The 13,670-nt window shown below is 32.1% G+C and overlaps 1 long non-coding RNA gene across 1 annotated transcript; it reads left to right on the top strand.

Moving 5' to 3' along the window:
- The first annotated feature begins 1,082 nt into the window (after positions 1-1,082).
- On the top strand, positions 1,083-2,571 carry LOC145006453 (uncharacterized). The gene is made up of 3 exons (XR_013662903.1): positions 1,083-1,189; positions 1,792-2,030; positions 2,373-2,571. It is a non-coding gene; the product is annotated as an uncharacterized LOC145006453 (long non-coding RNA).
- Positions 2,572-13,670: the final 11,099 nt, after the last annotated feature.

The following is a 13,670-nucleotide window of genomic DNA, read 5'->3' as shown; positions in this document are numbered from 1 at the left end:
CGGGGCTTCCTTCGGGTGCTAGGGGGTTTACCTAGGCTTTTAGGGGGGTTAGGGAGCTTAGAGAGAGAGTTTAGAGAGAGAAAGAAGAGGGGTGAGGGGTGAGGAAATAAGGGAACCCGACACCTCTATTTATAGGGGAGGAATCTGATGGACTCGCCGAGTAGGGGGGACCTACTCGCCGAGTTGGTCCATGTGATGGTCTTCTGGTGGTGCCACGTGTCCAATTTTGGTGGTGCCACGTCACCCCCTATCGCGTATCAGCCTTTAAACTTAGAAAAATCATAACTTTCGCATACGAGCTCCGTTTTCGATGTTCTTTATATCCACGCGTAGGTAAAATCAAGATCTACAACTTTCGTTTAGACTCCGTCGGCTAGTTCTCAACCGATCTCAAATTTAACAGTAGGAGGCGTTTAGACTATTAAATGACCGCGAAGAGTTCATAACTCCTTCATACGGACTCCGTTTTCGTCTGTATTTTTACCTTTGAGTTCCTATTAATGAGATCTTCAACTCTCATTTAGGTCGCGTAAGCCAAAAACCGCTCGAACTAAAATTCGAGTTTCGGGCCGTGCACTGCTAAGTCGAATCTTAGAAAAATCATAACTTCTTCATATGAAGTCAGATTTGGGCGTTCTTTTTATCGATGTTCTTAGTTTAACATATTCTACGACTTTTGTTTATATTGATAAGGCTAAAAAGTCATCTATCGTAAATTCACTATTTACGTCTCCCGGTGCCGTGCCGGTTTTACCGTAAAACTTCGGCGGGCCATAACTTTTTCGTTATAGCTCGGATTTCGGCATTCTTTATATGTACGGAAACCTTGAGATATATTATACAACTTTATGTAGAGATATCGGGATTATCTCACACTTTAATTTTGACGCTCATTTTTATTCTTTATTAATTATACATTTATAATTAAATAATAAACACATAAACACACATAACTCACATAATACTCAAATATTTCATATTTATTAATTCAAAAAGAGTTACAATAGTTGACCTAGACTATTACATTGACAAAAATGCTTAGCCCTGAAACCCGAGCGTTACAAACACCCATATATCGAATACGCTTTCTGGTTCCAACCTCCAGCCAATTTAGCGAGTTCCTCCACCACTTCATGAAATTCCTCTGCATGAGCCATCACTTCAGTACCTTCCTCAACCATCATCGCAAGTAAGTTTCTCTTCTCCATCATTGAAATCTTTTTCTTTCTTCTCTAAAATCAATTTTCTTGCTTCTCTTCTCCATTTCTGAAATCAATTTGTTTTTAAATTGATTTGTTAAGTGATTTCTTCTATAAAATCGATTTGGAATGTAATTTTAAAACAAAGTGCCACTGCTGAATCTGATTATCAGATGTGTTTTGTTTTGTGATTATGAATATAATTTTGTTTTCTGAATTTTCTTTAATATTTTGCGATTTTGGGTTTCATTTTGTACTTATTTTTTATTAAACCCAAAAAACTATTGGTAGATTGATCTGATGATCATATATGAGTTTTGGATTTCGAAAAGGGGTTTCATTTTGGGACATCACTGTTTATTAATGGTGCTTCCAAAGTTTCCAGGGATTTTGTTATCGGTGATTTACATCGTCTGATCATCTTCTCCATCAGGAAACACCACCCTCTTCCGTCAAAATATATATTAATCTACTGATAGCACTTTGTGAAACTATTTACTTATGATTTATAGTTTTGATTTCTTTATGCTCATAATAAAATTACTAGGCAAATTTATGAAGCTTATGATTATAGTTTTGATTTTTTATGCAGTTTCTATACGAGGTTTCAGAAATTTCTATCATTTTATTTCTTCTATTCCGGATTTACAGAGATACGTGTATACTCTTAAACTCCAGATATAAGTTTATGAAATTTATATTGTTTGAACTCGATGTATACTTTAGTTATGAGAATTTTTGGATTTGCAGGGGAATGAGGTTGAATAAGAGGAAAACATGGATGACCTTAAGAGTTTAGAGGTTGTTGGATATGGTCAACTTGGGTAATATGTAAGTGAATGTCAGTGTATGTATCATTGTTTATAAAACATTAATTTCACTATTTCGATACTATTTTTTTTAATACTTGAAATTTCTCTTGACTGATTATGTATGTTATTAGGACCTCATTTTATATGTGTTAATATGTAGACCATCAAGAAGACGAATAATTGAGTTAAAAAGTTATAAAATATGGTATTACTTTAGTTAATTGTTCCAACATGACCAAATATGTTGATGAGTATGATTGTAGAATTTATATGAGCAACAAATGGTCTTCAGTTATATTTTGTACCTAATTTATTTAGGTTAAACTGATCCGATTCATATTTGTTTGTTGGTATGTTGCAGCCAATCATTATCTCAATGGCATGGTCGAGGTGGGTGACTATAAAACCAAACTAAACACACGCTAATATCTGGTTTGCTTTGTTTGGATACATGATGAATATTATAGTGTTTGTAATATAAGAACTCATGATGACATAATTCTTACATGTAAGAAAACCGGTAATGTAAAGTTCATGGTTTCATTTATTATAATGAGAAAAAAGGTATCATTTTTGTTTTATCTTTATCTTTTTCTTGACCATATAGATTCTTGGTTGCCATGTTTTTTAATGGTGTCAATCTATCAAAGGTGTTTTAAACATCTTCTTAGTTTTTTATATATTGCTTATTGGAACCTACAAAAATTGGAAGTTTCATATTGATTATGGGGTTTTTTAGCATATAAGCTATGCTAAAATATAATGTTTTACATTTTGCAATCTGCCCATTTTTATATGATATTTTATATGTTTGATACATAATTGTGTAAATCTTGCATTTTTTTGCTAATTTTGTTGGGAATTTTGATTTGTTTTCAACGAATGGAAAGATGAAATAAGTATGACGGATGGAAATAAGTTACATATAGAAGTTTGTGTTGGTTCCAGTGGGTCTTCTGAAAGTTGTTTGCATAAGGTTTTGTGAGAGAATGTATTTACAGATATGAATTTGTTTCTTTGATACTAAAGTATGTTTGATTCATTCAAATAAAGCTAAACCCACATATGTAAGCACTGATCGATAGTTTTGTTGTTTTAAGTACGTCAGAGAGATTTTGGACATGTCTAAATGACAAGTACTTAATTAATGATTATCTCAACAAGCTCATTCGTTGCAAAGTTCTCCTGATATGAAATTGTTGTAATTATTGTAATAATCATCTGTATGTGTTTCTAGTTGAATTTTCTATTAATGAAAACTTATTTAGTATAATAATGTGTGTTCAATAAAGTTTTACTTTCTTTTTTAGTAATTGCAAGGACATGGTTTGGTTTTATGTGCAATAAATAGGTAGCTAAAAGAGAAATAAAGACTTTTGTTTTGTTTTGCCAACTTTTTAAAAGATAACTTATGTCTTTGTTTAACTATAAAGATAAGATTGTTTTAGGTTCTTTGATAAAAGTTATATATATATATATATATATATATATATATATATATATATATATATATATATATATATATATATATATATATATATATATATATATATATATTATAGTTAGGGTGCACATAGTCGGTTGCATTGCGTTCTTTCAAATTTATTTCTTAAATTGTGAGAATAAAAAAAAAGGTGTAGTTTATTGTCTCCAAAAGAATTCAAGTCTATTATATTAATTTCTTTATATTTGCAAACAAACAATTTTAGTTTTTTTAATTGCTTAAAATACTATATTTATTGAAACATTAATTAAAACATAATTAAAAAAATTTTAAAAACTACCAAAAGAAACTTATCAATTATATAAATATGATCTTAAGACTTTTTTATTTATAAATTATATTAAATTATCTCTCTAAATAACTTATTTATTAAAATATATATATATATATATTAATTAAAGTAGGCGTATATCTTTTTAACAAAAAAGGAACATAAATATGTTTACATACAAAAAAATAAGATATCTTTATCTTTAACCCCAAAAAATATATATCACATTTAACCTAAAACATAATTATATTTTTACGTCATTACTTCAAAACTTTTTTAACCTAAAATAACAACACACATTTTTATTTTAATAAATAGTAACATAAGATTCATTTGTAACCCATAACATACATCAATGTAATTATTTAGGTTAACAATTGTTATTTTTATTTTTAACCCAAAACAACACATTATATTCTAAAGCTAAAACTATAGCATACTTATATCATACTTTTATATATATATATATATATATATATATATATATATATATATATATATATATATATATATATATATATATATATATATATATATATATATATTATAGTTAGGGTGCACATAGTCGGTTGCATTGCGTTCTTTCAAATTTATTTCTTAAATTGTGAGAATAAAAAAAAAGGTGTAGTTTATTGTCTCCAAAAGAATTCAAGTCTATTATATTAATTTCTTTATATTTGCAAACAAACAATTTTAGTTTTTTTAATTGCTTAAAATACTATATTTATTGAAACATTAATTAAAACATAATTAAAAAAATTTTAAAAACTACCAAAAGAAACTTATCAATTATATAAATCTGATCTTAAGACTTTTTTTTTTTATAAATTATATTAAATTATCTCTCTAAATAACTTATTTATTAAAATATATATATATTAAAGTAGGCGTATATCTTTTTAACAAAAAAGGAACATAAATATGTTTACATACAAAAAAATAAGATATCTTTATCTTTAACCCCAAAAAATATATATCACATTTAACCTAAAACATAATTATATTTTTACGTCATTACTTCAAAACTTTTTTAACCTAAAATAACAACACACATTTTTATTTTAATAAATAGTAACATAAGATTCATTTGTAACCCATAACATACATCAATGTAATTATTTAGGTTAACAATTGTTATTTTTATTTTTAACCCAAAACAACACATTATATTCTAAAGCTAAAACTATAGCATACTTATATCATACTTATGCCCCCCCCCCCCCCCCCCCCGCCCTAAACGCTAAACTGTAAACTTTAATTTACAATATATTGCGTCTTATTTTTAATATGATATGTTTTTCAAACCTAACTAAGCGTTAAATTGTAACTACTGCCGATAAAGAAGCTAATTTCCGTTATAATTTGTTGAAAGTATTGTATAACATTGTAATGTTCTTGATGGATGTCAATCGAATGGATTGTGTTATTGTTAGTGAACATTGAACATATAGCCAGACGGATTGATTATGAGAGTTTTACGATTACTTTAAATCGAGTCTTTATAATACACACTCTTTGGTGTAGTAATCTATTTGCATAAAAGAAATAATTATCTATAGAAATTAATTTATGAAAAAATATTCGCACTCGATGCTTGGTGCGTGTAAACGGCTAGAGTATATATATATATATATATATATATATATATATATATATATATATATATATATATATATATATATATATATATATATATATATATATATATATATATATATATATATATAAACTAAAGAAAATTGGTGCATGTACAAATTTTCTTTGTGGTACAAATGTTCACATCATAGTACGATTTTAAGGTGTGCTGGCTCCTTGTCCGTCGCATGTTTATTTTCTTAAAAAATTTCCATTTAGATATTTTTACTTTTGATATTTAATAATCAAAAAACAAAATAGTTTTATTTCCTGAAGGATTTTTTTTTTTTTTCACTAAAGCGAGTGGCTGGGTGGCCGTGGTGGCGGTGGTCGGCACCGGTAATGATATACCGGTAATCATAGGAAATTTGTTTTTTTTTTTTTCACTAAAGCGAGTGGCTGGGTGGCTAGGGATTGCCGCCCCTTGGACCCTGCTCCCAGGGATGCTGCTTTTGGATCCCCATTCGTTAGGAGCTTTGCTCATAAATAACAGTCTACTTTAAATCTTGAATGAGCTTAAACAAATGTGCACTCCACACACTCCTTGTTTAATATTCATCATAAGATTGATTTTTGATCAACAAATCAATCCAGTATACTTAAATATATATTAATGATACAAAATCACCAACAAATATTGTAGTTCCGATCATTGTAGTTTATAATTTGTATAAGTTACTATTAATCTAGTAATATTAAATGTAAGATAATTATAGTTTTATTCGTAGTTTTTAATTTAAGTAATTAAATATTTGGTTCATATACCTTTTAATTTCAATAGTTAGAGTTCTTATGTATTATATATGTAGCATATAATTTGTGTTGGACATTTTTGGTAATGTAATACAAAAATTAACAATATTACAAAAATGGTTCTATACAGAGATGTTACAGAAATTGTTCCTTTGTAGGATCGGAGAGAATGAGAGGGAAGCTTCCTTCATTTTTTGTAGGTCATATCATCATTTCCCTCATTTTTTTCCCTTATCTAAAACCTAAGGAATGGGTGGAAAGAGTTTCCCTCATTATTATTTTTATTTTTTTTAAATAATTTTTTTTTATGATTTATAATTTTTAAATTAATATTAAACATAAAATTTAATTAAAAATAAAAAAGATTTCATTAATTAAAATAAAAATTACATTAAACCTAATATTTAAATAAGTAGAAAAAAAAACACAAACAAAAAATCAAACAACCCACAACATAGAAAACATAATTAATATTCTAACTTAAAAAAAAAAACCAAAATACGTCACTCGGAATCATCGTCCTCGTCATCGACCTCATCGTCTTCATCATTCTCTTAAACACAACTCTCGTCATCAGAATCTTCGTTCTCGAAGAACATATCAGAATCCTCGTTTGATTCGTCAAACAAATCATCGTGATAAAACTCTATCACGGGTTGAATATGAGCTCTATAAATGTGCTCCACCAAATCAGCACGAAGGGCGTGATGAATGTCGGAATTGTGTACTTCTCATCTATTCGCCCTATAATCTTGTATACCAACGGCTACTCCTTCGACATTTAGCAAAACTTCATTTTCGTTGTACCGACATATCGCGCTTCCTTCGCCTTCAAGAATCATATTATGCAATATGATATATGCATACATTACATGCTGTAACCTTTTCACTTCATATGACCTTTTCCCGATTGCTAGTACTTGCTAACATCTCTTAAGTACACCAAATGTTCGCTCCACATCCTTAGCTGACTCTTGCACCTCTTTAACCTTTTCCTTTTCGGGTCGTTAGGACATATAAACGATTTCAAAAAACAGACAAGGGAGGATATATACCGTTCGTAAGATAATATCCACGCTTATATGCTACCCCATTTGCTTGAAAATGTATATCGTGCAACTTTCCAAGGTAGATATATTTGAATACCGGCGACTGGTCTAACACATTAATGTCATTGTTTGTACCAGCTGGACCAAAGAAGGCATGACATATCTAAAGATCATGTGATGCAATAGCCTCTAGAACGATCGTCGACTCTTTGTGTTCGCCTCTTATGTACTGACCACGCCATGCGTTGGGGCATAATGACCAACCCTAATGCATGCAATCGATACTACCAAGCATTTCTAGGGAATATATGCTTGCGTTCATGCACCGTGTACAATTGGTGGATATCGTTAATAGTTGGTGTGCACAAATATCGTTGCCCGTAAATCGCTTTGAAGAACTTGTACACACACTCCTGCATGGTACACTCTGACATCTTAAAATACTCGTCCCATTTGTTTATGCCCATGCCATTTATAAGTGACGAATTGCAACCATGCATTTTTTAATGGGAGAGAAACCTTTTATCTGCCTCACATCCATTTTCCATTGGAAATATGGAAAACGACCTTCCAAATTGCCAACAATACGTAAGAATAGTTCCTTCCTCATCCGGAACCAACGTCAAAACTTTACAGCGTAGATGGCATCATCTGTAAAGTAATCTTCTATAAGACGATCGTGTCCGGCTTCGTGATTTCTATGTAACCGTGACTTTCTTGGTTTAGATCGTGCATGTGACTTAAAAAACATGTTTTTGATGTGGTAATCATTATACTAATCCATTTTCAATTATTATTATCAAATTTTCAAGTTTTATATATGTTTATATGATTCCTGAAATTGTTGATATGAATGTTCATACTTATGAGTTTTAGTAGATCATAGGAATTATTTGCAAATTGTTTGTTAGTGTAATTTTTGATCTAAATGTCAATCAATGAACTCCATAACTTGTCCTCAAGTTATGGAATTCTAAAAGTCTTTTCTTTAAAAACCAATAAATCTTTTAAGTTATAGAAATGAAAAGTCTTGAATAGTTTCAAAACTTGTCCTCAAGTCTTGGAATTTGTAAAGTCTCACACACAATTTAATTCCAAACCCTAGAGTTTTAAAAGTTAAAATTCAACCCTTATACTTTATAGTATTGCAAATTAATCATATATATATATATATATATATATATATATATATATATATATATATATATATATATATATATATATATATATATATATATATAAGATCAAGTCAGTCTTACCGTTAGTAGGCCTCATTCACGAAGCTTGTCTATAAGGGGGTATAAGGTTGTTGCCTATAAAATGGCAGCTTAAGGGGTGTCCACTCTCACCCACCGTTTCCTTGACTGGTAGAGGGTCGTTAGCCAAACGGGTAGGACAATGACTATAATTCTCATTAAAAGTATAACGATAAATATAAAGTAACTAAACCTTTTATAAATTCCCAATCTTAGTTACTTTAGGAAAATGTGAAATTGGTACTAATCCATGAAATTACACTTTGTACCTTACCAAGTCATTGGAGGAGCGTGGGTGGGTAACCGACACACTAACATGGAATAGTAAGAGTGGCAAAGGGTGACTTAATGTTTATCATAGATCGGTGGAGCGCATGTGGATAACCAACACATTGATTAGGTGATAAAAATTAAGGGTACCAAGTTAATTTGCATGGTTATTCACACCTTGTTTGTGATCCTCGGCATCCCAGTCACAAACTTGAGAGGGCATAATCGAAATTTAAACATGCCATTGAAAAGTTCAATGAATCTCAAAAGATCTAGTAGTTTCAATCCAATTAAAACCTAAAAATTCATTTCGTTTTTCATGGTGGAAATTGCTGAATCGTCATTCGCCTACCTTCAAATATTTTATAGTTTGGAATACGACATCCCTCTTCCAAGTTATAAAGTATTGTGTTGGATCCTAGCCTTAATATTACATTTAGGTGTCTTATTAAGGATTCTATATCTAATCTAAACTTGTCTTTCTTCTTTTCAGATGTCTTCCAACAATGCTGCTTCTAGCTCAAACCCTACAGGCTCCTTCTCTCTCATGAACCTTTGTGGGAGAGTCATGTTTGATGGTTCAAACTTTAATGATTAGATCAGGAACATCAGGATGGTCACGCGTTACGAGGATAAGGAATATGTCCTCGACAAGGAGCTGAAAGAAATTGATGAGCCTACTGCTACTCCACAGGAGATTGCTGACTTTAGGGGACATGAGTGAGATGCCACCAAGGTGACATGTATCATGTTGGCCACAATGACAACTGAACTCCAGAAGTCCTATGAGGACTTTTACCCTTTTGAGATGCAAATGGACCTGATGAACTGCAACCATCAGAGTGCTCGTCAAGAGAGGTATGAAATCATCTCTTCCATGATAACAACCCGAATGAAGGATGGTGAATCCATCACGGGCCACATGCAGAAAATGCAAAGGTTTGTGGACCATTTGCTGAAGTTGAATGTGAACTTCCCTGAGGAGTTGGCTATTGACATCATACTGCACTCCTTACCTACTTGTTATTATCAATTCCAAATGACCTATCACATGAACAAGGAGGAGGTCACACTCAGTAAGCTTAAAGGACTTTTGAAGACCGCCGAAAGTGGTCTCAAAGGTAAATCGGTTGTTATTACTCCTACTCCTAACACTGCCCATGTCCTGGCAATCGGGCAAAGTAGAGGGAAAAAGAGGAAGACCCCTTCGAAGGGTACTAATGGAAAGTATCTTGATGGCTCCTCTTCGAGTGTAACCAAAGGTGGTTCTATCACTCCCTCTTCCAACCCAAAGGAAGTTGAATGCTTCTATTGTGATGATAAGGGGCACTGGAAATGAAACTTCCCCAAGTACATGCAAGATGTTAAGGATGGGAAGGTCAAACCTACCCATGTAGGTATTTACACTATAATGTCTAATAACTCACCACATACTACTTCTTGGGTTCTTGATACATGTTGTGGTATTTATATATGTTCTGATTTGCAGGGCCTAAGAAGAAGTGAGGATGTGGTGCATGGAAAGATAAACTTGATCATGGGGAATATGAAAGCTTCACCTATCACCAAGATTGGAGTTTATTGTTTGTTGCTAAGAAGTGGGTTAATGTAAGATTTGAATAAGTGTTAATACTCATCTAAAAAGGCGAGAAATATTATTTCTTTTCACGGTTTGTACAAACAAGGATTTACTTTTTCATTTGATAATGAATGTGGTGGTATTAATGATTTTTATAATGATGTTCTTTATTTTAAAGCATTACCTTGTGATGGTGTATATGAAGTTGTGTTGGTTGTAGACAACTTAAGAAATAATGTGTTACGTATCGATTCTTCCACTAGTTTGGATAAGGCATCCGTATGGCATTGTCATCTCGGACATGTCAACAAGAAGCGCATAGGCCAACTCCAAAAGGCTGGAGTCTTGGAGTCATTTGAATTAAAGTCGGATGATAGTTGCGAGTCTTGTTTTCTTAGAAAAATGACAAAGTCAGCCTTCACTGGTACTTTGCGCTAGGGGTGAAGGTTTGTTGGACCTCATACACACAGATGTGTGTGGACCCTTCCGAACCACCACTAGGGATGCTAACCGCTTCTATATGACTTTTACTGATGATTACACTAGATATGGTTATGTCTACTTAATCAAGCACAAGTCATAAACCTTTGAAAATTTCAAAGAGTTTAAACAGGAAGTGGAGAATCAGCTGGGCAGGAACATTAAGATGCTCCTATCCAATCGAGGAGGTGAGTATTTTAGTACAAAGTTCTATAACTATCTTAAGGAATGTGGAATTGTTTCACAATTGACTTGTAGTTTTTGGTTTAGGAATCTAGGAAGCAAGTGGCTTTCGGATTTTGGAATCTTGTTTCAATTAGGGTTTTCGGTTTTGGGTTTTCCACTAGGACCGAAATCACCCATTTATGGGTGATACCAAACCAAAATCAAGGTGATTTTGGTCATGGATAGCCCGAAATCACCCCATTTGACCCACTTGTGTTGATTTTGATTGGTGGATTGTTTCTCCCAAGAAGATTAATTACATTTACCACCACAAACCTCACATCACCTTATCTTTCCCTTCCATATATATATATATATATATATATATATATATATATATATATATATATGTGTGTGTGTGTGTGTGTGTGTGTATACACACACACACCCAAACTCATTCATCAGTATACATTTCCACCCCAAAGTTCTCTAAAAACTCAAACCGATATCCCTTTTAAATACTCAAGATTAAATATCCCCTGGAGCATCTTCAAATTTACCTAGGAACATACCTCTTCAAGCTTTAATTCTTAAGACCCCATTGTAAGTTGTTTTATTAAACCTAAGTGTCATACAATGCTTTAACTATTAGTTCATATATTCATACATTATTATGTGTTCTAACAATTAGGATACGACATCCTTTCCATATTTTAACTCGAAGATGACCGTGGTTATGTCGTTATCAACCCACAAACAACCATAAGGTGAGTTCATACCCCAACATTTTTCAAGATTTTTCTATGTTTTACGCGTGGGGAGGGGGGATTAGAAGTAAAACAAAAGGAAATTTGTGTTAAAATAAAAATCGTTTATTATGTTTTATTATATTTTATACATGTTATGTAAAAAGGTGAAATATCGTTACTACCAAAATTATAAAATTTTACATGCAAAGTGTTGTAAAACAAAGGTTTTTATTTCGACAGAACATACTTTACGAACTATAATAATTATAGTTTGTGAAATATTTATGCTATTATACCTGTTTAGGACAAATAAATAATTATATAAAAATATAATTATTTTTACGCTACAGTTTGAAAAAGGATTTTCATTTCATTTCATTTAATGTAAACCTGTTAGTGACTAAATTTGTGAGACATTCGGCTTCACGGTACTTTTTAAGTACTACATTAAAGTCCTTTAATTGTAACCAAAATCTATTGTAGGGAGAGCGTGATACTTGTGTAGAGATCTATATGGGATTGACAATCCTGCACCTAAACTGTTAGCTATAGTTAGACCAGCAGATCTGGGGTGACAAATGTCATAATATTCCGATGCCTGAAGAATGTCGTTATAGGCCGAATGGGTCATTAGCATGGTTATAATAACTCACATGGGGTATTAACAATACATTTTGGTTTACGGAGCTAACAAAAACTTAAATGGTTTTATATACGTATAAAACTACATATACTATTTTAAGTATGGAAAATAACAGCTTAATTCATTTTATTAGATTTTCTGAAACAAACACTATCATTTCACAAATAACAGCTTACAACTCGTTTTATGGAAAATATCGGATTTTCTGGAAATCAAACACGATACTTCACACAGAAAGGCATACATTTTCTCATACAAAACGCTTATGAACTCACCAACTAAATTGTTGACACTTTTTCAAAACAACTTGTATTCTCAAGGAATCAGTAATACAGGAAATCACAAGCTTTTGACAACTATGGTCTTATTAAGGACTCGATCAACGAACTTGAAATTTATCCCATTTTGTAGATGTCAAAGTTTGACAACTATGGTCTTCCTGAATCCGTTGGAAAATCTTTTCCACTTGAAGATGATGTTCCATGATTGGATTGTGGAAATGGAAATCATGCTTCACTACCTCCACCTCCTCCAATAATTTTCCCTAAATCACATGTTCGAAGACTTGAAAAGTTCATGGTCACTCAAGCTTTATTGGCGAAAAGACATGAAGATGGAAAGTCGGTATGTGCTCATATCTTGGATATGAAGTTTCATATTGATAGATTGGGAATGTTGGGTGTCGATGTCTCGGAGAAGTTGGTTGTTGACTTGGTTCTTCACTTACTTCCCGAATCATATGGTAAGTTTGTTAGAGAGTACTATATGATGGACTACGACGTGACCCTCATTCATTTGACTTATTTTCTTATTGCTACCGAATTAACAATGATTTGGTGCACTGGTTGAGCAGATTTGTCTGGTAAATTAATATCCCAGCCTTCTATGGGAAAGGGCAACATTGGAAGTCCAGAAATTTTTTCTCTACGTAAGAGAAAGGCTGAGTCTGAGATAGTCCCGTGTACCATTCTAGAAGAATCCAAATGTTTCTACTGCCAAAAGAGGGGGAATTGGTTACAAAGCTGCCCTGACTACCTGATAGATATAAGAGATGGGAGAGTCAAGATGTATGACTCTGCTTCAGGTAAAATCCACTATCTAACTCTATTAGGTCCTTATTCGTAGATTCTTGATAAATGATGTAATAAGATTGCATTTTGATGTTTTGTAGGATCGAATAAAAGAAAGGAAGCTTAGAGGAAGAAGCATGCTGAGTCTGACCGCGAAGATATGGATTTCGATCGCATGATTTGTGTAACATCCCGGAATATCAAGAGTAGAGTTGAAGCGCTAAAAGTGTAAACT

Source organism: Lactuca saligna, chromosome 7 (genome assembly GCF_052625555.1).
Source record: "Lactuca saligna cultivar CGN05327 chromosome 7, ASM5262555v1, whole genome shotgun sequence".
Taxonomy (NCBI): domain Eukaryota; kingdom Viridiplantae; phylum Streptophyta; class Magnoliopsida; order Asterales; family Asteraceae; genus Lactuca; species Lactuca saligna.
Note: the sequence above shows the minus strand (reverse complement) of the source record. Positions and strands in the feature narration are given on the sequence as shown.